The sequence below is a fragment of the Cervus elaphus genome, chromosome 15, assembly GCF_910594005.1.
Source record: "Cervus elaphus chromosome 15, mCerEla1.1, whole genome shotgun sequence".
Taxonomy (NCBI): Eukaryota; Metazoa; Chordata; class Mammalia; order Artiodactyla; family Cervidae; genus Cervus; species Cervus elaphus.
The window spans coordinates 56,127,006-56,152,764 of NC_057829.1; the positions used below are offsets into that span (position 1 = coordinate 56,127,006).

General features: G+C 44.4%; 1 protein-coding gene across 3 annotated transcripts in view; it reads left to right on the top strand.

Moving 5' to 3' along the window:
• Positions 1-345: 345 nt before the first annotated feature.
• Positions 346-25,759, top strand: part of PCGF5 (polycomb group ring finger 5) — a 118,735-nt gene continuing 93,321 nt past the window's right edge. For 2 of the 3 annotated variants that reach the window (XM_043925250.1, XM_043925254.1), the window contains exon 1: positions 346-471. The gene's annotated coding sequence lies outside the window, so the exon portion shown is untranslated. The remainder of the gene's footprint in view (positions 472-25,759) is intronic. The other variant, XM_043925253.1, reaches the window with a different exon arrangement.

Sequence of the window (25,759 nt, forward strand, 5' to 3'; positions counted from 1 at the left end):
GGGCGCCTGCGAGCCCCGGCCCCACGTGTGGGCCCCATGCCCGGCCGCCGCCGCGGCTCGTCCCCTCCAGGCCCGGACGCCGCCGCGGGCCGTGCCGGGCCGGGCGCTCCGGGAGCTGCGCGGCGGCTGCTCGAGGAGGCCTGGCGGGCGGCGGCGAGAGGCTGTGCCCCAGTTTGTGTCCAATCAGGGAGTGCGGGCTGTGCCCCGAGCCGGGCAGCAATGCGTAAACAAACCCACGGCAACTCCTCCGCCCCCTCGGCGCGCTCGCCCCGCGCCCGCCGTCGCCGCCGCCGCCGGCTCCGCTCTCCTCGCGCCCGCCCGCCCGGCCGCCCCCCCGCCGCCCCGCCCGCACCCTGCGGCCCCGCCCCGCCCCCGCCGGCGCGGGCGCCCTCATCTACCTCCCCACGCGCGCGCGCTCGCGCACCACGCGCCCCGCGCGGCCCGCCCGGCTCGTGGCCTCCCGAGAGCAAGGTAAGGGCGATGCGCCGGGACCCGGGCGGCTCCCCCGCCCGGCGCGGCCCGGGGAAGTTTCTGGCGTCGCTGTATTCCGCCGGGCTGGGGGGAGGACCCCGAGCGGCTGGGGGCCGGGACGGGCGGGAGAGGGCCGCCGGACGCTCGGGGGTCACAAGTTGCCCAACCTGCCATCGGGGCGGGCCGGCGGGCTGCGCGGCGGGGCGGGCGTCGCGCGGAAAGGGGCTGGAGGCGCGGCGGGGCCGGGAGCAGCGCGGGCGAGGGGAGGGCCCCGAGGAACTTTCTCCTCCCCGGAGGGGCTCCCGCCAGCTCGGGCCGCGGCCCCGCTGCCCCAGCGGCCGGCTCCCCGGCTGGAGGGAGCCCGTGAAACGTGTTTGAAGAAGCTGACGCAGTTTGTGACGCTCGCGGCTTCCTGACGGGGACCGGCAGCGGCAGCGGCTTCTCCGAGGAGGGACGAGCCGAGGCGGCGCTCTGGCCCTTCCCCCGGAGCCGCGCGCTCTGGCGCCTAGTTCGGGGGCCGGGGGCTCGGGGCGCGAGCATCCAGTGGCAGCCGGGAACCGGGCCCCGGCAGCGCGCGTCGCTTCCGTTTTGATTAGCTCGGGTTATTATATAAGATGTCACGGAGAGGAAAGGGGCGAGCGGGCGGCGCGTCGGCGAGGGCGCGTCGGCCTTCCGCGAGTGGCGGGGAGGGGCGGGAGGCCGGGCCGGCGGGGACCCACCTGTGCGCCCGCCGCGCCCCCTGCGGGTGCTGCCCGCGCGCCCGCGGGGTCGGGGACTGGAAGGGGGTCGGCGGCCGGGTGGACGGACGTGCTCCGCGCGCCCCTCCCGACCCCGGGAACACTCGGGCAGCGGCCGAAACGTGCAGTTTCCTTCTCGCCGCCTGGCCTGGGTCGACACATTTCTGGCTCCGGGCGTTTGTACTTTGAAACATTTGTTTAATATTAAGGAAGCTGCGTGTGCGGCCGTCCCCGTACGCCCGAAAAGTGTGGCCGTGGGCCACCTCCGGGGCGGTGAATGAATCATCGCCCCGCGGACCGGGCGCCGATGATTCATGCGCGGTACACCCCGCGCGTACTCGCCGTGTGCCTCTGCCCCGGGGACCGCGGCCCTTCCGCGGCGGTGACGCCTGGAGGGCCGGGGTGGGGAGAGAGTGCAAAAGGATGGGGTTTATTTTTCCCCCCTCCTCCCGCAGTTTGGGGAAACTTTAGAGGGGGAGGGGTGTCAGTTTGCCCAGATTTCCCGAGGCTTGTTTCCCGTTCTTAGAAGAGTTGCGAGATTCCACCTGGCTGAGCTGATGAGTCGGTGGAGAGCACTGGTTCGCTGCAGGTGTGGGTCCGCTCTCATTAGAATCTGCATGGTGTCAAGTGAGGTTTTGGACTCACTAGAAGGCATCCCTCTAGTAATTGCCTCTACTTAAGTACCGCCAGGGTAATTAGCAGAGAGTTTAAAAGTTAGTGGATCTTAAAAATAAGTAGTTCCTAAATAGAGGGGTTCTACTTAAAGGCTTAGGTTTAGGGCTTTTTTTTTTTTTTTTTAAAGCCAAATCCTACAAGAACCTAGTTTACCATTAATTCAAAACTTTTGACCACTGTGACCACCCTTAAAGACTAACTTGATTCATTCCTACCACACCCTACGCTTTTAAGATTGAGTAAAGGTTTCTCATCATTTAGAGCTCAACTCAAATGGCATTTACTCAGCAAGGCCCTCTTGATTAACTTAAGTGGCCTGTCACCCCTCACCCCAGGGACCACCCCCAGGCCTATTTTATTTTCTTCATAGAACTTAATCACTATCTGAAAAGATTTTCTTTGGGTGTTCTTTAAGTCCTGTCCCTCTTCACTAGAACGTAAGCTCTGCTGTGGCAGGAGTTTTCGCCTGGTTTGTTACTGCTGTAACTCTAGTACCTGGAACAGTGCCTGGCATAGTAGGCACTCAGGATTTGTTGACTAGTGAATGAATAAATTCCTTTTCCCTCATTTCTTGGTGAGTCTGTCTTTGACTGTTGAACTTAACTGTAACCTTTTTGTGGGCAAGGCACTAAGATGGGACAGTTCTAACTTTTTTCCTTCCAATTTTCTTTTGGTTGATTCATTTCCTCCTCTGTGGTGTTAAATTAACAGCACAAGGTGGATTGAGCTGTATGTCCTAAGATGCCGAGTATGAAGAAAGATAAGCATGTGGAGCCTTGTCAAGAGAAAGTGTAACTGTAGAGGTTAACGGATGATTAAAAATAATACCTGTGCTAGTTGAGAAGTAGAGGATATTGAAAGGAAATTGGCAAAATCAGTTCCCACAGTACTATATGTTTCCAGTGGTATTTGAAATACTGATATTTCTATTTCCTCCCTCCCCACTGCCTGCGCACCAACCTCAAATTTAGCACAGTTTGGGATGGTCCTTAGTAGGTAGCACTTAATATGGTGTATTAATTTAACTAAGTGAATACAAGATTTCCGTCTCTGGCGGGGGCCTCAGCTCTGTTGTTGTTAGTGTCCATAGCTTAACTCCATAGGAGAATAGATAGAAGGAGTTATTTTAAAGTATATTTTTAATTTGAATACTTTAAATGGATTGTAAAGAATTAAAAACTATAATATGTCAGTGATATAATGGAAGAAGGGTTCGAATGTCGTGCTTCATACTACCTCCCCTCAGGAAAAACTTTAGCAAACTTTTTGATTATAAATGATAAACTTTGGAGGCATAGCTTTACATTGTAGGAATCTTCTCAGAACCCAGTTCTTCCTAATTCACTGCCAGAGAAGAGTGGGCTTCCAGCAGTTCCCTTTCTGTAGTAGTGTAATCTCAAGAGTGAGCTCAGAATTTTAAAGCTAAAAGGGACCTTAAAGTTGGTTGGCATAATTCATTCCTTTTTATCAGTTCCTTTACTGAGGAAACTAAGGCAGAGTGGGATGATTTGCCTGGGGAGCAGGACTGGGATTAGACTCAAGTGTCTTGACTTATTGTTTGGAAGTCCTTGAATCAGCCAGAGCTCCCATAGTTGGGGATGAGTGGTTGTGGTTAGTGGATTTTCTGCCTCTTACTGGTGAACTCTCAGAGTGAAATGATGTCGTATTCAACTTTGTACCCTCCCCTGTGCCTTGGACATCCAAGGGATCAACACATACTTGTTGAATGTGGTTAGACAAGTGTATTTTAAGTTAAAAAATTTGTTTAAGAATTGAGAAAGCAGGAAAACATGTATCTTTTCCAGATTAAAAATGTTTTTGACAAGAAAGTCAGGATGTTGGCAGTAATTAACCTTAAAACTTTTATGGTAATGAAGCTGTTGCTTAATTTTCATGCCTCCACAATTTCAAGTAAGATGGCTTACAACTTGTAAGTGTATGCATTTGCTTAGTTGGCGTAATTATTCACTGAAGAAACAGTAGAAGGCTATTTCAGGACACTTGGTAAAGGTTTTGCCTTTGCCACAGCAAGGGGGCTTCAAGAGGGAGGGGACATATATATGGCTCGTATGTCCATGTTGATGTACGAAAGAAACTAACACAGTATTGTAAAACAATTATCCTCCAATTAAAAAAATTGGAAAAGCCTAGACTTCTCAGCCAGAGTTGAGGCCGGAGCTCAGCTATGTCTCTGACAAGCAGGGCTGTCTGTAGCAAGTTACTTAACCTTTTTGAATGTTCTCATTTCTGAGTGGGGGTAATACCGCCTACCTTGAAGGACTGTTGTAAGACTGGGATAATGTATGTAAATTACCTTGTGTGTACTAGGCCCTTAATAAATGGAAAGTTATATTTTGACTTCTGATTTATACGACCAAGAGAACAACTTAATTTCTTAAAGCTTCAGTTTTCTCAACTGCAGAACTGGTGATTGGCCTAGGAGGGGGGGAATTAAATGATCCCTAATGCCTTCTCTAACTGTAGAGTTTAAGGAACTGATAAAAAATACACAGTTCCTGAATATGTTCTAGTGTTTCCTAGTTTATAGTCTATGGGAACTTGAAAATAATTTATATCCTCCTCTTGGGTCAAAATTGTATAAATCTTAATTATGTTGAATTGGTTCATAGTGCTTTTCAGACCTACTGTATCCTACTGCTTTTTTGCATATTCATTCTATTTTTGAGAGTTTGATAATGAAACTCCAATTACAAATCTTAGTTTATCTACTTAAAAAATGTAATATATAGTGGAACTATCTGTAACTTCATTATGTGTTTTCTAAGTCTCTTGTAAATGGGTTATCATACTGTCATAATTTAAAAAATAAAAAGAGGAAAAAAAGAATGTACAATCGTCCTACAGTTTTAGTTGAAATTATTCATATATCCTTGATCTAATAAGAGCAGCTGCAAAGATGGTTAATTTCTAGGCCTTCCTAAGAATTTGGTGTAATTAGCTTTGATGATCTTAGCTATGTTTTCATTATTTTATGTGCTATATGCTAGATACAAAGTTAACTTTTAGCCTCTCATTCATCTTACTAGGTATAAGGCAGTATAAGGATGTATATGAGTTAATCAGACATAGGCACCCTTCCTTTGAGAGGCTTAGGAAACATGTAGGGAGCTTAAGACAGATGCAAGCTAAGTCGCTTCATTTGTGTCTGGCTCTTTGTGACCCTGTGGACTGTCAACCTCCGGACTCCTCTGTCCATGAGATTCTCTAGGCAGAAATACTGAGGTGGGTTACCATGCCCTCCTCCAGTGGGTCTTCCCAACCCACGATTGAACCCGCGTCTCTTACATCTCCTGCATTGGCAGGCGGGTTCTTTACCACTCGTGCCACCTGAGAAGCCCATAAGATAGGTAACCACAGACTTTATTACATGGAGGAACTGTTACAGAGGCGTAAAGTAAATGCTTTGTGATTTTAGAGAAGGAACACACTGTTTCTAGCTGGGGAAAAATGGGGAAATTTTAATTAAGGAGTCTTGAGCAAGGCTTTAAAGAATTGGTAGAGTTTCAACTGGCAGAGATGTAGGGCTCAACCTATACTAAGACTTGAAGGAAAGGATAGATGAGCATACCCAAGATTGGAGAGGAATGTGGTCAAGCTGATGGGTGAGGAGCCTTGAGGCAGAAGAGTGGGACAGCAGGCTGCATGGCAGAGGTAGGACCGTGTTGTGAGCATCTTGAACACTGGGCTAAGGACTCTGGTCAGTAGGCTGTTGATAACTATCAACAGTAGTTTGAGTGGGGGAATGATGTGATGAAAGCTGTGCTCTATGAAATCAATTTGTATTGGAGGCGTCCTGGTTAGTCCCAGTTTGAAAGCTATTAAAATAGCTCCCAGAAGAAAAGCACTGAGAACCTAAGTTAGAATAGGGGCAATTGGGTGGATGAGACACTGTAGAAATAATAAATGCATTGGGATCTGTTGTCTGATTGGATGAAGGAGTTGAGGGAGAAGTCAGACTGAAGCTAAATGACTTTGGATAGTGATGGCGGAAAATGAAATCATCAAGAAGGCCACTAGTGAAGCACCTGTGAGTGCGTGCAGTCAGTGAAGATGTGTCTAATTAATGGAAGCTTGGATTTGGATATATTGATTTCCATCTGCCTATGGAATTGTCCAAATGGATGGCAGCCGTTAAAAACAGAGATGGAATTGCGAGCATCCTTATGACGGGATGCCGAAGCTGTGAGAATGTTTCCAAGTGTGAGTGACAAGGGAAAAAGGCCAGGATGGAGCTCAGAAAAACCATGTTTGTGGGCTTAGAGGGAGATGAAAGAGGCTAACAGGGTGCCAAGAGGAAAACCTGGAAGAGAAGAAGGAAAAGCTAGGATAAAGAAAGCTGAGGAAGGAGAATTTGGAGGGGCCAATAGGGTAGAGATGCTGAGATTGAATACTTGGGAAAGGTCATTAGGATTGTCAGTGAGACTGTTGTCAGTGGCCTTCGAGGGTCAGGGTCCTTTGGGCAGTGGAGACGGAAGTCAGCCAGGGACCTGAGAGGTGCCCGAGTGGAAAGGATGCAGAGTGAGTGTAAACGGGGATTGGACTGTGAACATGAGAGGACGACGACTTGAGGTGATGAGGGGGCCAATGGACACTCTTAAAACTGTCAGAAAAGCCCAAGAGCGCTATGCACTGAGTGGCCGTCAGTAGAGAGGAAGAGACTGAAGCTCAGGAGAGGGAGCAGGAAGGCAGTTAGTGCTCCTGGAGCAGGAGGGAAAGGCTCTGGAGAAGGTGACCACGTATCGGATTACCCAAGACAGTCTCAGTTCACATCTGTCACCCCAGTTCAGTTGTAGGGTAGTGTTTGGACAAATATTACAGTTAGTTGGACAAGTAATACCTGTTTTTATTCTAAAACAAAGCCCCCTTTTGAATAATAAATCATTTGATCATGACAAAAGTGGTTATTCATGGAAGAACATGTGACGTGGAGGGGAAAAGATTAAATGAAGGCAAGAAGAAACTGAGATTGAAAGAAGAGAGTTGGAAACTTAGAGTGTGATTGCATCTGAAATGGGTTGGTTCCTCTTTTTTTAAAAAAAAGAAAAAAAAACACAGAGAAGGCCAATTTCTTGGCTGAACTATATTGAGAGTGAGAGGTAAAGCTGGGAGGTGGAGGAGCGGGGGAAAGATTTGGAATGGATCTGAGCATGACAAGAGCCCATGGTGGTGAGGAGGACCTGACAAGTTGCTAAGAAGCCTTCACCTTAGCCTTGTGATATGACGCGTCTTCCCTGTATTTATGATTTTTCTCCAGCAATACTCAGAAAATTGGAAGTGGAGATGGTGTGAGTATCATTGAAACTGCCAGCTCCATATGGGTCCTGGGATGAGGAGGAAGGCGAGGGAAACTAGTGTTGCTGGACTGGGAGAAAGAGCTGGAGATCTGAGAGTCGAATGTGTAGTGGCTGGCTCAGCAAGAGCGCAGGAAAGGGAGGGTTGGCGTGTAGGGGGAGGGTGTCCGGCGCTGGGTGGTGAAGGGCCTGCGGGACTTTTGCAGTAGCTCATTGTGATGGAGAGACCAGTAATGAGCAATGATGTGAATTCAGAGTGTGGCTGAACCTGAGGATGGTGAAGTGACACAACCAGACACAACCATGATGTAGAATTTCACTGATCTCCAGGAACTGTGAGGACAGGGTGTCAAATGACACATACACTACACACACACGCTTTTAAAATTCTGGAATACATTTATTAAATCCTTTCTGAGCTTTTGGTTCATAAAGTTGGAAGTGTCTTAAAAGAGGGAAGTTATTTTATTCCTTCATTTAAAAGATGAGGAAACTAAAATCTTTTAAAGGCTTTCTAGGAAAACTAAGACCCTCCCCAGATCACAGGTGTGTGTGTGTGGCAGAGTTTCCCTGGAAAGAATCAGAATCCCTGAATTTCAGATTAGTGTTGCCCTCCAGCATAGAAGGAGCAATAAAGTATCCACTGAACAAAGTCTTAGGATGCTTCCTCACCATACAGCTTGCTTCCTGCTTCTAGAGCACCTGTGTTTGTGAGCCCAGAAACCCACTGAGGAGGGCTGTGGAGTCATGTCCACAGTCTCTGACTTCTAACTGAAAGGCAGGCGATGGCATCTCTGAGGAGGACCCATGGAAAGCACCCCTTCTTTCCTACCAATTAAAAAATAGATGAGAAGCAGCTGATCGTCAAAAAATTTACTTTATTATTGATGAAGACTAGGCTGGAAGACACAACTCAGTGGGAAGCCCAAAATGGTCTTATAAACTGTGTATGCCCTAGGCTGGACTTTGGAACAGCCTACTGAATGGAAAGTTTGAGGCTGCAGAGCAGAAACACCCGTTTCTGCCTTTCACTGTTTAGGCAGACGAGGCCAAATCTCTCATGCCCGATCTCTCTGATAGGAAAACTCCATCCATTTGCAGATTGAGAAACAGAGCCACAGTGTCACAAACCAACCAAATAAGTGGCGCCACCTCCGTGGACAAAGCATGGTGCAGGGGAAGAAGACGGCTGTGGATGGGGGCTATCCCCGCCCCGCCCCTCTTTGGAAGCCCTGTGAGTGTCAGACAGGCATTTGTTCCCCTTGAAACCCCAGGTTATAGACCACTCATAACTCTCATGTTTATGTTGGAGTTAAACTAGCTTCTGAGGCAGCAGGTGCATTTTTACATTAACCAGGAGTGAGTGAAGTAACTCAGAAGGTGTGAGCATAGTCCTTAGTTAGTTGATTTCATAGCCATGCCGAGTTGTTCTGTCCTCGCTCTCTCAGGAATCTCCAGAAACTCACTGGTACCATCCCAGAGACCTCCTTTGATAACCTGTTTTTGAATTCAGAGTGGAAAGTTCTTTGTCCTCATAAAATGTTGAAGGAGCCTTTGATCGGACATACGGCACTTGGAGTTTGTCCTGATTCTGTCACTGTTAGTGACCTTACTCATTAACTATTACTTGCCTCAGCTTTCTCATCTGCAGCATGGGAGAACACAATGCCTGTCCTGTCTCCCAGGTATTTGATGTGAAAGTGCTTTGCAAATAAATAGTGTCATACATATGTAAGATATCAACATTACCATGTGGGATAAAAGGAACATTCCAAAGTTTAAGAATTTTTTAAAAGTAAAGTGTTTCAAATAAAACAACTGAAATGACTTTTGAATTTTGGTGGGACCCTGGTTTAGGCACTGAAGGTGAATCATGGTGACTTTTCTACCTTTAGCCACGTCAGTGTGTATAACAGTTCTGGCCAAGTGTGATTAAAGCACTGCATTTATGACAAATGAAAAATTTGCCTTTTTATCTATTTCTCTTTTAACTGCTAAAAAGGTTTTTTTTTTTCTTTTTTTTTTAATGCAAAAGATAACATATATATAACTTTTGAAATATAAATGTCTAGTTCAATGAATTATTTAAGAAGTGAACATCCATGGAACTACCTCCCAGCTCAAGAAATAGGACAGTTTCATTCCCCACCCACCCCTGCACAAGAGTCTTTTTTCTTTGTTAGGTGCTTGGTTTTCTTTTCAGGGAAGTTATGAGTAGTAGCAGGAGGCAGTCATAAACATTGACAGGTCCAAAATATGTGCTTCTTTGAGTGGAATTAGATCAAAAGTGTAACATTAGTGTTTTACTTGGTAGTTATTTCTTATAACTATGAATTTAGTGTTTTGGATAAGTCCTGAGTTTTCAGCCTTACAGATCATAATCTTCAGGTTTAGAACCGTCAGATTTTTGTCCTTTGAATGGAACACAGAAAGTTGTAATCCTTTGGATGTGAGAAAACTTAACTTGCCCAATTATCTGTTAAATATTCTGGTCATTCCTCCTTTGCCTGTTTTTAGAAATGAAATAACTAAGACTCCAGTATTGATGATGACTTGTACAGTAGTCAAAGGTCTTCTTGGAAATACTTGAACATTATTGAGGCAAATGCCTTTCAGTTCAGGCACCATAGGCTCGATATGAAGTGGCAAGAATCAGTGAAAACAGCTTTATTGCATGAAAACAAACTGTATTTTCTTTCGTTATAATCTAGTGTTCTAAATACTGCCATCTTTTAAGGCTTAATTAATGAGTCAATAAATCAGAAGTTTTTTGGTATCCAGAAAAGGATTATCTGTTTCGTTTTTTATGTTTTTATGATGAAGACAGAAAATGATGGTAAACGTGACAATAATTGAGAAAGCATCTTAGCTAATCAGATGTGTCTATAAAAACAGAAAAGCCATGGGTGTTTCAAAAATTGATAAAGGCTCATCTTTGGGGGGCAGTTTGTGGTTGTAGGATTGAGTTATTGGGATTCAGCAGTTTGGTGGATTGAACATACATTAATCTGTCCCTCTTGAGGCACGGTTGCAGTGATGGTAAACTAGAGATGGGAGATACCAGCACACTTTTGGAGGATGAAAATCAGACAGACCTGTGGCAACTGACTTAGTGTAGTGGAGAAAGGTGCTAAGTGCCCTTAAAGGAGGTTGGAATAGAAACTAGGAAGAAATGGCCAATTTACCCCCCAGAATTCCAGAAGTGCTTTGGAATTAGAGGCTCTGAAGCAGGGCATGGGACTGGAAATAAGGGTTTGATTGAAAAATCTAAAAGGAACAAGACTCACAGTTTGCTTCTCCCACCCCATATAGCAAGAGGAAGTCCTGAATATTTTGTCTTTGGAGAAATCAAGGTAAATTAGCAGCTCTGGATTTAGGGATAACAGGGAGAAAAAAAGACGGTAAGGGTGAAATGCTCAACTGAAAACAGTAATTTAATGAAATTGTGCATACCAAACGGTGAGACCTGGTGTTCTTTTTAAGTCATTCCCAATCTTAGGGTAGCCAGGTAATCACTAACCTGGGCAGGATATTGAAGGACTCTTCTCTGGGCAAAATGAACGACACCCCCCCAAAATAAAAGACCTACCATATACTGATAGTTTCTCCCACAGTGAGAAAACTTACTACCCAGTCTTCCTATGGTGAGCCCACTACTAGTCAACCACCCTACTCCTTCTGTTCTATGAACATGGAACTTGCAACTAGACACTCACTTGTGTCTGGCTCTTTGTGACCACATGGACTGTAGCCCCCCAGGCTCCTCTGTCAATGGAATTTTCCAGGCAAGAATACTGGATTGGGTTGCCATTTAAAGTCAGTGAATACGAGACGTTTGAAGAAACCATTCAGCAATGAAAAGGCAGGAGCCAGAACAAATGAGGAAAAAAAATCATGGAGGCAACAGAAATGCAAAAGTAAGAAAATGTAAATAATTAAAACCAATCCACCCGTAACTAATGAAATAGAAACAGGGCTATAAGGTAATAATTAGACAATACGAGATAGGTCTTAATTAAAAATAAGATGGCAAAAATCATTTGAAGGACCAGAAGAAAAAGTAGAAATAAAAGCAGAGATAGAAAAAGGAGGAAAAAATAGAGTTAGTCAGTTGATCACATGTTATATCATATTAATGAGTTCCAGAGACTACAAAAATAAAAAATAAAATGAAAATTAATTAAAATAAGCAAAAATTTTTTTATAGATTACAGGGAAAAGTAAAGGAGAAGAAATTAGCAAAGACATATTAAAGCTATTTTCCCAGAACTGGAAGACATACATTTGTAGATTGAAAGAGTTCACAAGATAGCCAGGTGAATGAATGAAAAAAGATCCCCACAGTGAGTGTGTATAAGACATTGAACAGTGAATGACATAATATTGAAAATTTTTAGAATACTAATGAAAATGGGAATGAGCTAAATCCTGTCTGGGGTGGGGGGAACAGATCACATCCAAAAAAATTGGGAATTAGAGTGGCAGCTGAGAAACAATGGATTCATTCTTTCAGAATTCTGATTTCCTCAATCTAGAATTTCAAACAAACTATCAAGTGGGAGATATAGTATGGACATTTTGTGCATGTGCAGTGTCTCAAAAGTTTATTTTCTATGCATCTTTTTATAGGACGTTATGGATCGATATAAAAATGTGGGTATCAATGAAGAAATAATAATACAGAGTCTTCTGGAAACAGAGTCAGACACAGGAGACTTCTAGGATGATAGTGAAATTTCAAGGTGGCAGTAGTGCAGCAGACCTGGAGAGGAGCCCATCCAGCTTAGAACAGGAGGAAGATCTACCAGCAGGCAGTGTCCAAAGAAAACAAAAACAAAACCAACAGTTGCTCTGCTACATATGACCAAGCGTGGGGTATTCCTCAGTGGGACTTTCCATTTCCTATGGAGTATTTGGTATAAATTATTGATTTATAAGACCTATTAAGTGGGGAAAGTAAAGGGCAATTGTAAACTCCAGAAAAATCAAATGGTCTTACAAGAAAAAGCACATAGAGTGAGATTTGTATTTACTTCGGGTGACAGTTCATGGAAGAGCATTTCACACGGGTCGATGTCTCTGCTCCATGCAGCTCTTCAGGAACCCAGGTTCCTTCCACCTTGTGACTCTGCCATCCTCTCAGCCTTAGGATCTAAGGCTTTGTCCTCACCTGTGTGAGTGCAGCCTGTGTGCACTGCAGCTCACAGGAATGGGAAAGAGCAATGATGGGCAAAGTTTAAAGTTCAAGTCTGCAAGTGGCAGAGCTCACTTGCCCTCATATTCCCGTGACAAAAATTTAATCACACGGCCACACCTAGGGAAAATATTCAAAATATTTCATAACTGGTAGCCCATCAGAACATAGGTTCCAATATGGAGTGAGAACTGCTCTAAAAGCTCCCTCCTGTATCAGACGTTAGCATTTTGTTTGCTGGATAATGGGAACAGGAGAAGGTCCCTGGAAGGGCCTAAGAGAAGCTCGGGTAGCAGTTATTCACCAGCTGGTGTGGAAGTATTTTAATAGTGACTGGTGCAATATACTGAGATACATACCTTATTAACCCTGACCATACATACTACCAGAGAGGTTGGGGAAAAATATTGACTTCACTCTATCATAGGAGCCTGGGAGAGGATAAGCTAGTGTCTAATAACACATTGGTAATTTTATTAATTACTAAATGAAAGTCAAAAGTAAATCAAGAAATATCAGTATAAGCATATTGTTTAGGAATATAAAATTAAATATCAAAAGAGAAATAGTTAAATATTTTTAGAGTAGATTGCCTTTGGCAAGTTAGTTTGGGGGTAAGTGGAGATGTAAGAGAGGTTACTGCTGTCTTTTCATTTTAAGCCTGGTAGTAATTTGCATGAGTTATATTGACAAAAATAAAACTAGTAAGAAAAAACAGTAATCCAGTGCTAATAAGTACGTTAGAGAATGATTTACATGGAATCCAGAGCTTTTACAAATATACATTAAAAGTTAAGAAACACTGTTTCAAAGTTAGACTCCTCCCTCAGGACTGACTCCAGTCCTCTGGAATCACTGTGTCTCACAATCATTTGAGGGAGCTTTAAAAAAGTTCAGATGACTCCCGCCTTCCTGAGATTCTGGCTTCTTTGGCTTTGGGTGGGCCCCAGGGGATCCATAACTTTTCAAAGAACCCCAGATGCGTCTGATGTATAGGGAGGGCTGACTCCCAGCCAAGTAGTTTAAACACCCTTGCTTCTGCTTCTTAAATGTTTCTTCTTTTCTTCCTGTCCTCTCTCACTGCTTCTGCTTCAGTCTGATCTTCTCTGTCTCAATTCTGAACCAATGTGGTCTGTTTGGGGTCAGAAGAGTAGAACAGAAAGAAGAGACGCGGGAGAGGTCGTTTGGATGGCTGAATAGTGAGAATGGCTGTACAGGAAGCCAGGATTGTGTCCTTTTGTTTTGCAGAAACTAATTAAATTGCTGGTCTTATCTTGCATTTCTGGTGGAGTAATTTTAGAGCTCAAATAAATTTGAACTTAATGACATTTTGTTATTTCTTTACATTTGGTATTGCCTCTGGTGGCTAAATTCACTGTATCCTCAGGTTGCCTTCAAGTTCTTTTATCTCCAATAGGTTTGGCCCCTGATGGTCCCAGCTGTGGTTGACCAGATGTTCACCACTGGCACCTGGGATCCCCAACAGTTTCTATAACTCTCTAGTTTTCTGTGAGGAAATTCTTAGAAGGAGACTAGCAAGCAAGAGATGAAGGAATTTCAGAATGATGTAATTTCCCAAAGTTAGAGGTCTTGTTGAACTAGATTTTGATCACGAGAGATTTTGTATACCTTAAAGGAGAAATGTTTGTTGTGTGGATGAGAAAGTTTAGACCTCAGGGGAGAACTTCTTTTTAATCTAACTTTCGATTTTTTTTATTATTAATAATTACAGGCATAGTTACTTTCCTTTGTACCTTTCCCCACCCCATTCCCTGCCTGTAGATTCAGCTGTTCTTGTGAATCAGATGTCAGAGATATGCTTGTGACCATTTCACATCAGGCCATGCCCCACACCATGCAGGGGAGGACTTGCCTCTCGCAGCATGTCCAGGTTATAAGGAGCTGTCCCGGCTGATTTCTGAGCAAGTACTTTACATTTAATACATTTGTACGCTGGGGTCAGAGTGTGACCTTTAAGGTGAGGGATTGATTCAGCCCATCAATCAGTCTTATTCAGAGCTAGCCCACTTAGTGCAAGCCTGTTCTAGGTCAGTGCATCTCACACTTCACTGTGCACACACATGTTACTCTGGATGGCATTTCATTGCAGATTCCAGTTCACTTGCTCTCAGGTGGGACCAGAGGTTCTGCATTTCCTTTAAGCTCCCAGGGGATGCTGTTGGTTCTCAGACTGCACTTAAAGAAACAAGGTTCTGGTTACCGGTTCTCAATTCTGATTGCTTTGTGGAATCACCTAGGGTCTTCTAGGGCTTATCTCTATAGTGTTTCTGATACCATTGGTCTAGGGTGGGGCCCAGATATGATATATATATGTGTATATATATATGTGTGTACATATATTTTAAACTTCCTGAGTAACACTAACATGCAGATAGGATTAAGAACCACTGTTTCAAGCTCTGCACACTTGCTGTGACTCACAGGTGAAGATCTTCATGTGTAGACTTTGTAGCAATTTAGGAAGTATCCATAGCCTTTATGCGTGAATGCACCTACTTTGTGGGATTCCCAGGTGGCGCTAGGGTTAAAGAATCTGCCTGCCAATGTCTGAGATGCAAGAGATGTGGGTTTGATCCCTGGATCAGGAAGATCCCTTGGAGAAGGAAATGGCGACCTACCCCAGTATTCTAGCCTGGAAAATCCTATGGACAGCGGAGCCTGGTGGGCTACCGTCCATGGGGTTGCAAAGAGTCAGACATGACTAAGCGCACGTGCACACACAGAGATGACTAAAGGTGGCTATCAGAGGGGACATGCCTAAGAAGAAAAAAATAGCCTTTTCATTAAAACCCATATGTCACCTAACAGGAAAAATATTTGAAGTGATGAACAGATACAAAGTTAGTGTCTCTCTCTTTTTTGTTTTTCTTCCCAAGGGTCCTTCTGTCTTCTATATCCTTTCACTAAGAGATCATGGGGAAATTATATTAGAAACTTTTTGATGCTTTGTTTTCTCTGCGGAAGGCTATACATTTACTTCCTGTGTATAGGTTTTGTTTTTATTTAGTCATTAAATCATTCCAGCTCTTTGCAACCCCATGGCCTGTAGCCTGCAGAGGTTCTCTGTCCATGTGATTTCCCAGGTAAGAATACTGGAGTGGGTTGCCATTTCTGATTCCAGGGGATCTTCCCGACCTATGGATTGAAGCCACATCTCTTGCATTAGCAGGTGGATTCTTTACTACAAAACCACGTGGGAAGCCCATGTATATGTTTACCTGTAAATATATGTATTTGCAAAGTTTCCATATAGCCAGAATTCTAGTCCTTATCCTTTGCCAAATACTTAGGAAAATTTACAGTATCTCCTATACTTTGTCTTAACTTGTCCTAAAACTTGAGTTACTTAACCATCCTGGTGAAGAAACAGTTGTTATTCTCAGGATTTTCCAATGGTGATGGCAATGGATGACTTGATTTGCTCAAAAATCATAGGCCTTAGTTCAGTTCAGATGTTACTTGTTTTGTTATTCTTACAAGGATGATCCTAGAAGCAGATGACACAGTTTTCTGTATATTAAAATTATGTAAATTACAACGTCTTGGGAAACAATAAGCATTAAAACCAGTGGATTAAAATTAAATATAATTGTGTGGCTAAGAAATTGCAGTCCTCTCTTCCACCTCCCTACCATTCAGTCAAAAATAGGGTTTTGATTTTATTTCCTTAACATAAACTTGTCTGCTTCATAGACTCTGACTTGGGTCAGACCCTTCTTACTTCTCATTCATGTTAATTTCTTTACTGGAACTCCCTGCACTCTTATTCCTCACAGCCATCCTGCCAGAGTCCTCGTTTGTGGAGGTAAATCTACGGCTGAGGACAGAGTCTGAGGATGGAGTCCAGTCTCCAGGGTGTCTTGTAGAGCTCTCTGACCTGGGCCTCCCTTTTCTCCACCCTCATCACCTGTCACTTCCCTGGACAGTAGTTTTTCTCATTCCTTAGCTGAGCTCAAGGACAGGGGAGAAGATATCGGAGTTTGAAGGAAGATATAGGTATGGAAGAGTGGTCTAGGATGGGGAAGAGTAGATGGCCCCAGGACAGGAACTGTGATCTCTGGGCAGCATGGCAGTCCCTAAGCTAGGTGATTACAGATGTAAAGTGAGCCCGACTGGCACTGGCTACAGAGGGTACAGGTGTGGGGAACGTGGAACCTTGCATCTTGCGTCCTGACTAGGCCATTCCACTTCTTGTCTCTGTTTTTGCACATGGCAAGTCCTCCGTCTAAAACAATTCCTTGTCTTTGCCTGGGAAAAAGCGTCTCTTCCCTTAAAAAGCCCTGCTGGTAATTTTGTCCCCTTTCCAGACATTATCCCTTTACCTCCAAGATATTTGGTCATCTTCCTCCATCCTGTCGCCACTATTCCATCATCCAGCCGCTGTATGCACCACCACACCACAGCGAGCATCTGTTCACACATGTCTCTACTAGACTATTGACTTAGTGAGGGCAAGGATGTGATCTTTGAATGTCCAGTTTATACCACAGGACCCAGCACATAGTGGACACATACAATAAATGCTGGATGAATCCTTACGAGATTTCTCTGTAAAGTGTCGAGACTTTGTTCTTGCTGGATTGGAGGTTTGAAAGTAAATTCCACTTAGTAGCACATGACATGAACGATTGTGTTGCTTTAAGTTTTAGTCTGATCTACCCCTACCACATATCCAAGTTAACAGATCTTTCCAAATATACACATATATGTGCATGTGTGTATATATGTATGTTGGGCTTCCCTGGTAGTTTAGTCAGTAAAGAATCCGCCTGCAGTGCAGGAGACCGAAGTTTGATCCCTGGGTCGGAAAGATCCCCTGGAGAAGGAAATGGCAACCCACTCCAGTACTCTTGCCTGGAAAGTCCCGTGGATAGAGGAGCCTGGTGGGCTACAGTCCGTGGGGTCACAAGAGTTGAACACAACTTAATGACTAAACCGCTACATAGATATATACTTATCCACATGAAAATGGAGGGAAGTTAAAGAAAAATCAAAGAGTATAAATATTAAATATCCAGGATAATGGATGTCATAGACTCCTGCACACAGCGCACGTGGTTTATCTGTTCTCTTTCAGATGGGCCTGCTTGACTGGTAGGAAATAGGGTGAAACCTTAAGGGCCCGTATTAAACACATAGATGTTTTCAGGTTGTGTTGAAGTTATAAGACTCTAATTTTGAAAAGGTTTTTCTCAATCATGTAGAAACATTATGGAGATCTTAACTGCCAAAACAATTTCATGTCATTTACAAATGAATAAAACCCAGAGATAATTGAGGGATACTTTCTTTCGGAGGTTACAGTTTTACGTTTTTCCTTAGGAGTGAGGGGACTTAGTTCTGTCGTGATGTGTCATTAAAGGGCTGTGGCGTCAGAGTCTCCCCAACTCCGTAAGCTTTATTTTCCTCATGTATAAAATATGAGATTTAGTCTCAATTATTACCAAGGTCATTTTGAATCATCTGTGATTCTGGAAAGTTATAAAACACATCCTGTATCCATGGAGAGAAAAGTTGATTGGTGACTCCAAAAATAGACTTATTTTCTCCTCCTTCATAACATTGATGCGCACTCATTGAGGAAATCACTCTGTGTGTATTGCCTTAATCAACCAATTTCTCAACTTTTTTTTTCTTACTGCCAGAAGCTCGAAAGTAAATGAGAGACTGTCTTAAGAAGCACCAAACAAATAGCTCTTGTCTCTTGTTTTAAATATAGAACTGAATTATTGTGCTCTTTTGCATTTCTGTTGTAGGTATTCAGAAAGCAGAAGGTGGTGATTTGGTAAATTTGGAAGCTATTTCGCATCAGTTCTTGCTGTCCTCTGTGTTTGTGTGAGAACCCCATTCAAAACATGTCTTATTTCTTTTCTGAAAATATACTTTCCTTCATTTTTTGCCTTTCTGCTGGCAACAAGTCCACATCTATAAATACTTCCAGATTTTGTCAAGATCGTTAGGTAACAATTATTTTCCTCTATTAACATATAGTTAGTCTAGTGAGGTGTCGTTCCATTTTCCTCCTCAGCCCCTTGACTTCGCAGATGTGTGGCACCATCAGCCTGTCCCTGTGTGGTGATGTCCTAAGGGGCCCTCCTCCATTTGCTCTGAGGTTGCAAGGCCTGCGGCCACGCCATGCCCTTAGGCCTGTCTGCTCTCTGTAGCATCTTGACCTGGTCGGGCGAAGCATAGGGCTGGTAGGGAGAGTCTCCCCGTCTGTCAGCATCTGTGCTGGATCCAGCCCTTTGAAGCAGAGAATCAGCTCATTAAATGAACATTTTAAATGCCTGGAGAGGTTGCAAAAATTTCACTTTTGCTTTCCCTATTCTGTAAGACTATATGTCCAAACTATCAGATCACTGACTCACTGTGTGAGATAAGACAAGTCACTTACCCTCTCTGAGCCTCAGTTGCCTTCTCTATGAAGTTTGGATTTGATCTCTAAAATGACTTGGTCTTCAAAAGAAATATTTTTTCTCTCTTGCTTTGTCATAATCCCTCTGACCCTGAACCTACTGACTGGCAGTCGGCAGTCTTAAACATCAGTGGGTATCAGTGCTTTCTTTCTTCATGGTACTTCCTCAAACCAGTATGTTTCTTTTTCCCACTACACAGGCATTTCTGGAGGTTTTTACAAATCATTTATGACAATTTTAGTCATTTATTTTTCTATGCATATTGAGACCAGATGAACTCAACAACTCAATTTGTTTTGCCCATGTATTTGGATAATAGCATAAAAAATAAAGCATTGCTATTTTTGTAGCAATAACAAACATTTTTATCCAGCAAACATTGATGTCTTTATTAGTGAGAACTGAGTTCAGTTCAGTTGCTCAGTCATGTCCGACTCTTTGCGACCCCATGAATTGCAGCAGCCAGGCCTCCCTGTCCATCACCAACTCCCGGAGTTGACTCAAACTCATGCCTGTCGAGTCGGTGATGCCATCCAGCCATCTCATCCTCTGTAGATACTATTCACCTCAGCAGTGGGGCAATGTTAAGAGATCAGTCCTTTGATATTTATCCCTATTCCTCATCACCAGTCAAGATCTTTGTTAAAGTGTTTTTGAACTGTCGAAACTAAAAGCAATCTGTGGAAATGGAGTTAGAGAATGTTAAAGCGACAGGATAAGTTTATTTATTCATCCAAGAAGTGCTTATTCCATGCCTTCTAGCTAGTCTTTAGATTGGCATTGAATGAAAGAAAGATCCTTGACCCAAAGGAGTTTACTTTATACCAGGGGAATACATATGATAATCAATAAGCATAGTACATATTTGTTATATGATTTGTTAAAAGTTGGTCAGAGCTATAGAAAAATGAGAAAATTGAGCAAGAAAAGGAGATGAACTGTGATGGGGAGTGGAGAGCTGGGTTGCAGTATAAATGCCATGGTCAGGAAAGGAGGCATGGCGGACAGAATGCCTCCTAGGATGTCCATGCTCTAATCCCTGGAACCTGTAAATAGGTTAAGGTCCATGGCAAAGGGACTTTCCAGCTTTAATTAAAGTTACAGGCCTTAAAATACAGGGATCGTCCTGGATAATCTGGGTGGCCCTTAAAAGTAGAGTGAGTGGTTTGGGTCACAGAGATGTGGCTGAGTTTGGAGCAATTCAAATGTGAGGGAGGTACAGTCTGCCAGTGCTGGAGAGGGGCTACATGGAGAGTGAAAAAAAGGGAGGGCAGCCTTGAGGAGCAGTGACTAGCGAGGAAATGGGACCTCACTCTTACAGCTGCAAGAACCTGAGTTTGGCCAGCAACCTGAATGAGCCTGGAAGCATACTAATACTAATACTGGAGTGGATAGCCTATCCCTTCTCCAGCGGATCTTCCTGACCCAGGAATCGAACCAGGGTCTCCTGCATTGCAGGTGGATTCTTTACCAACTGAGCTATCAGGGAAGCTTATACTAATACCGAGAGCCTTCAGAAAGGAACGCAGCCCTGCTGATACCTTGATTTTGGCCTTGTGAGACCGTGAGCAGGGGACCAGCAGAGCCTTGCTGTCCCCAGACTTCAGACCTACAGAACTAGCAGATTATAAATGGATGTTGTTTTAAGCCACTGATTCTGTAGTGATTGCTCATAGCAGCAATAGAAAACTAGTACAAGGACTGAGGAAGGTAGCCATAGGTATCAGGGAAAGAGTATTCCAGCAGAGAGAACAAGGAGAGCCAAGGCCCCGAGTGAAATCCATCTGGAGGGCTAGAAGGACAGCAAGTGGCCAGTGTGGCTGGAGTGGAGAAAGCAAGGGATGACAAGGAGGGGGTCAGAAAGGCAACTGGGGTGGAGACTATCAGGGGCTTTGGCTTTTATTCCCAGTAACCTAGGGAGTCCTTGCAGCATTTTGATCAGAAAGCAATGTGTCAACTTAATTTTTAGAAGGATCATGTTGACTGCTCTGAAAATGAACTGTAGGGGGAGAAGCTGGACAGCAATTAGGAAGTGACAGCAACAATTCTGATGCAAGGTGGTGGTGGCTTCAGCCGGTGTTAGTGGGGGTGACGAGAGGTGGCCAGATTCTAGATCCATTTTGAAGATAAAGTCTGCTTTTTTGTGCTTTAGATGCGGGATATGAGAGAGAGAAGTCAGGGATGATTCTCTCATCTGGGACCTGAACAACTGAAAAGATGCAGCCAACCAAGATGTAGAAAGCTGTGGGTGGAGGAGATTTGTGATGGGGGAGAATTGGAATTCAGTTTGAACATAGTAACTGTGTCTGTTAGATAGCCATTTGGAGAGGCAGAGCAGTGGAGCCCAAACATGCCCAAATCGTAATCTCCAGATCCTGTGAACATGCCACCTTGGGTAGCAAGAGGGACTTTGCAGATGTGATTAAATTAAGGACCTAGAGGTGGAGAGATTATCCTGGATTATCCAATGGGCCCAGCCTAATCACATGAGTCCTTAAAGTTGGAGAACCTTTCCTTTGGTGGCCAGAAGGAGATGTGACTCTGGAAGGATCAGCTGGTCAGAGAGACTCAGTGTGGCTCGCTTTGAAGACAGGAAGGGGGCAGTGGGCCAGGGAATGTAGTGGCCTCTAGAAACCAGAAGAAGCAAAGAAACAAATCTTCCCTAAGAGTCTTGAGAAAGGAACACAGCCCTGCCGACATCTGATTTTTACCCCACTGAAACTCATATCTGACCTGCAGACCCATCAGATAATACTTGTGTTGTCCTAAGGCCAGATTTGTGACAGTTAGTTACAACAGCCGTAGAAAACTAATACACAGAGGATGCAGTTGGGCCTGAATCTGGAGAGGAGGGGAGGGAGGTCTGGAAGTGTACAGATGGTATTTAAAGCCCTGGGCTGAAGGAGATCACCAACAGAATGTCCTCTTCTCTTCTCTCTCTCTGCTCAAAGCATTGAACCCTTGGCACTCCCCATCCAGAGATCAGGGAGGAAGAAGGAAACAGCAGAGCGCACCGAGAATGATCAGCCAAGGAGATGGGGGCAGACAAAGACAGGGTGGTGTCCTGGAGGGCGCGTGAAGAAAGCATATCAAGGAAGAAGGAGTGATTGTTTGTGAGAGATGCTGCTGATGGATTACATAAGATGAAGAGCGAGGCAATGCTAATGAAGATGTGCTGAAAAGGGGTGGCAGCTCTCAGGAAAAGTGGCATCAAGAGAACCTTCTTTGCTTTTATTTTTTTAGAGGTAGCATTAGGGGCATGTTTGTATGCTGATGGGAGCTAAGAATTGATGGGGAAATGTCTTTGGGTGGGCAGTAAGGATGGTGTGTTTATAGGGCATGAGTTGATACCTACTTTGGTAGGAGATTGGTGAGTTGCAAGAAGAGGGTGGGTGAATGTGGTGGGAGTGTATGGCCCTTCTCTTCTGATGCTCCCATCTTCTTAGTGGAATAGGAAAGCAGATGAGAATGAGGATGGGGAAGGTGGTTTGGGGGATTTAACAAGCCAGGGATATGTAGTAGGATTACTTGGAAGCATTAAAAGCCCATAAGAAATTTATGATCATGAATTGAAAGGAGTAATACACCTTTGAGAAAAGTGTCACCTAATACTAGATACCTTCTCTCTTTTAAAAAAAAGCCAAAAATTAAAGGACAACATAAAGTACAATTATGCAAGAAAAGCCCAGTATTATTTTCTTATCATTTCTATCACTTTCTAGAAGATAGCTTGCCTTATAGGGTTATTAAATTGTTGAACATAAGTCATATTTTACTAAATCAAATTTAAGTGAGTCTTAAACTGGGTTCCTCTAAGTAACAAAAACAAGTCTTTATGGGACAATTAGTTTATATTGAGTAGTAATACCAAAGAAAAGGATTGGCCCCTCGAAAGAGTTAATAGGAAAGAAAGGAAACTGGAGCCAAGATTTGTTCAGCAACTTGGTGACCACTATGGATAGCTGGGACTTGATCCCATAGGTGACCCTCCAGGAACATGCCTTAGAATTGTCTGATGGAGGACAGACTGGGGGCAGGGGTAATTCATTCATTTTTTCATCCACTTGCTCCCATCCCCTGCTGATCATGGATTGCTTCAGAGTCTGAAGTCCATCACAGGACTGTGTGTGTCAGAAAGCTCAGTGGGTTCCTGCAGGTGACGGGAAGGTAGCTTGACAACAGGATGTCCAGCACCAGGTGAAAGGAGTCTATACTTATTGAATACATGGTTTTCATAATGCATCTTCTTGTTCACTTTTTTCCATGCTGTGTGGCTCATCTCATGCAGTTACGCTACTTACTAAGTGAGCTGCTGAGGTCTATACTTATTGAATACATGGTTTTCATAATGCATCTTCTTGTTCACTTTTTTCCATGCTGTGTGGCTCATCTCACGCAGTTACGCTACTTACTAAGTGAGCTGCTGAGGCCTTGGGGGTTCATTGGTGGAGGAGAGGCAGCCCCTCCCTCGAGTCTCCCAGTTCTCCGAGGAGCTTCCCCAATTCTTTTTATTCTCAGCATGATGTTGCGGTCCATTGGAATCCTTCTTAAACAAAAGAGTGACATGCTGTGGTTTCTCTGTTAGAAGCAAACGGGGAGTCATTATTGGCAGTGCTCTGGTCGTCTGATAGACTGACAGACCCACCCCAAACTTGATATAAAACAATCATCTGTGGCCTCTCGTGGTTTCTGTGGGTGAGGAATTTTGATTCTGGTTGGCTGTGTGGCCTGTCTCCATTCCATTCAGGATCAGGACAGAGGGCTCAGAGGCTGGGGTGGCATCGCCTTAAGGCTTGCTCGCTTACTGGTGCCTGGTCTGAGACACCTGGGCTCCTCAGATGCGTCCTTCTCTCTGTGTGACCTCTCCGTGTGGATTCTCCAGCATGAGGCATCAAAGGACCCAGACTTGTTACGTGGCCCTCTGGGGCTCCCAAGGAGCATGGTTCAAGAGAGGAGGGTCCAGAGGAAAGCTGTGTCACCTTTTATAACCAGTCTTGGAAGTCACATAGAATCACTTGTACCTGGTCACAGACCTGCCCAGATTCAAGAGGAAGGTTCACAGGCATAACGCTTGATGGAGGCATGTCTGCACCACACTGAAGGAGCCCTTTCAGGTGGGAGGTATATGTTAGTGTAGCCATGTTTGGAAAATAAAATCTCACGGGCAGTGTTATCATTGCAGTGACTGCTGATGTTTAGTGAGGGCTCGCTGTGCTCCAGGCATTGTGTTAAGTGCTGGATGTGTTACATTATTTACCTTCTAGCAGGTGGCATTTGAAAGGTGACCCCCGCTTTTTATAATTTTGTTTATTTGGGGTCTTCATTGCTGTGCACGGACTTTCTCTAGTTGTGGATAGCGGGGACGACCCTCCATTTGTGGTGCACGGGCTTCTCCTTGCAGTGGCTTCTCTTGTTTCCGAGCACAGGCTCTAGGCGAGCAGGCTTCGGTAGCTGCGGCTCGTGGGCTCTAGAGCACAGGCTCAGTACTTGTGGTGCACTGACTTGGTTGCTCCACAGCATGTGGATTCTTCCCGAACCCGTGTCCCCTGCATTAGCAGGCAGAGTCTTAACCACTGGACCACCAGGGAAGTCCCTTGCCTCCTTTTTGCAAGGAGACGAAGACTCAGTGAGGTTATATGACTGGTGTAAGCTCACAGAGGAGTTCTGAATTCAGGGATGAAAGGGCTGATGGTGGTGAGGAGGTGGGGGCCTTACCTCCAGAGGGAAACAGAACCACGGGTCCCCTTCTGACTCCTTCAGCAGCTCCTGGCAGTTTCCCCACTCTTATCCCCTCCCGCTTCTTCCCTCCAGTACATTTCCAGAATATTTCCATTTTATTCAATTAAATTTCAGTGATGTTGTCCTGTAGCATTTTTCACTATTGTGCACAGAGATCATTTCAGTTATGCCTTGAGTCTGTGGATTGATCAGGAAACACAAATATTACAAAAAGACACCTGAATTTATTTTAGAAAACTTTCTAGACCATAAACTATTGGTATGTTGGAAACTTTTGTATATAAAAAGGACACATTTCCTTATACTGGTGAATCTCAAGCTTTTTTTGCACCTGGGTCAGTGATTTTCAAAGGGGATTCCCTGTCCTGCTAGCGAGGGCACTTGTGTCCTTTGTACATGCTCTCTTCCCTTCCCCTGGTCCCGTCTGCCCCTGAGAACGGCAGGCCTGTCACAGAAAGGCAGCGGCTCCGAATCCTGTTCATTTGAAACCTCATTAATGAGCATCTCATAGACACTGTCTCTCGGTGTGTGTTTCATGAATGAATTCCATATGTGTAAAACCTCCCAAACTGCTGATTCGATGAGTCTGTGGCTTTCTTCTGCATCTAAGCATCCAGTTTTTAGAAGTTATTAATAGAAACATATTTCTATCTTTGGGCACCTAGGTGCCTAAAAGAAAGAGAAGGTAATATGTTGTTTTGGCCTCACAGTGCCAATCTAAATATCTTTGGAGGGAGTAGAAACATACTCTTTGTTGAATTCATATTGCCATTTAGAAAAGTTCTTCAGGTTCTTCTCAAGATGACCCATTCATTCATTCAATAAATATTGATTATCTACTAAGTGCCAGACACTGGGGGACCCTGCAGCAGTGAAAAGAACAGACAAAAATCATCTGCCCTCATGGGGCTTACTTTCTAATGGGTGGAGACAGTTAGTAAATACAGAACATGCATAATTTGTCAGACGGTAAGAAATGCTGCAGAGGAAAATCAATCCAGAGTAGGAAATGGAAGTGTTAGATTATGTCGCTCAACACAGCTGTGTTCCCAGGACTTCCCACCTGCTCTAAGTAGACGCCAGCATCCTTACAGTGGCCCAGAAGGCTCTGTCAGACCTGCCCCTCATCTCCCTGACCTCAGACCCTCTCAGTTCTCTGCCACACTCATCTCCTTGCTCTTCTTCCGGCATCCG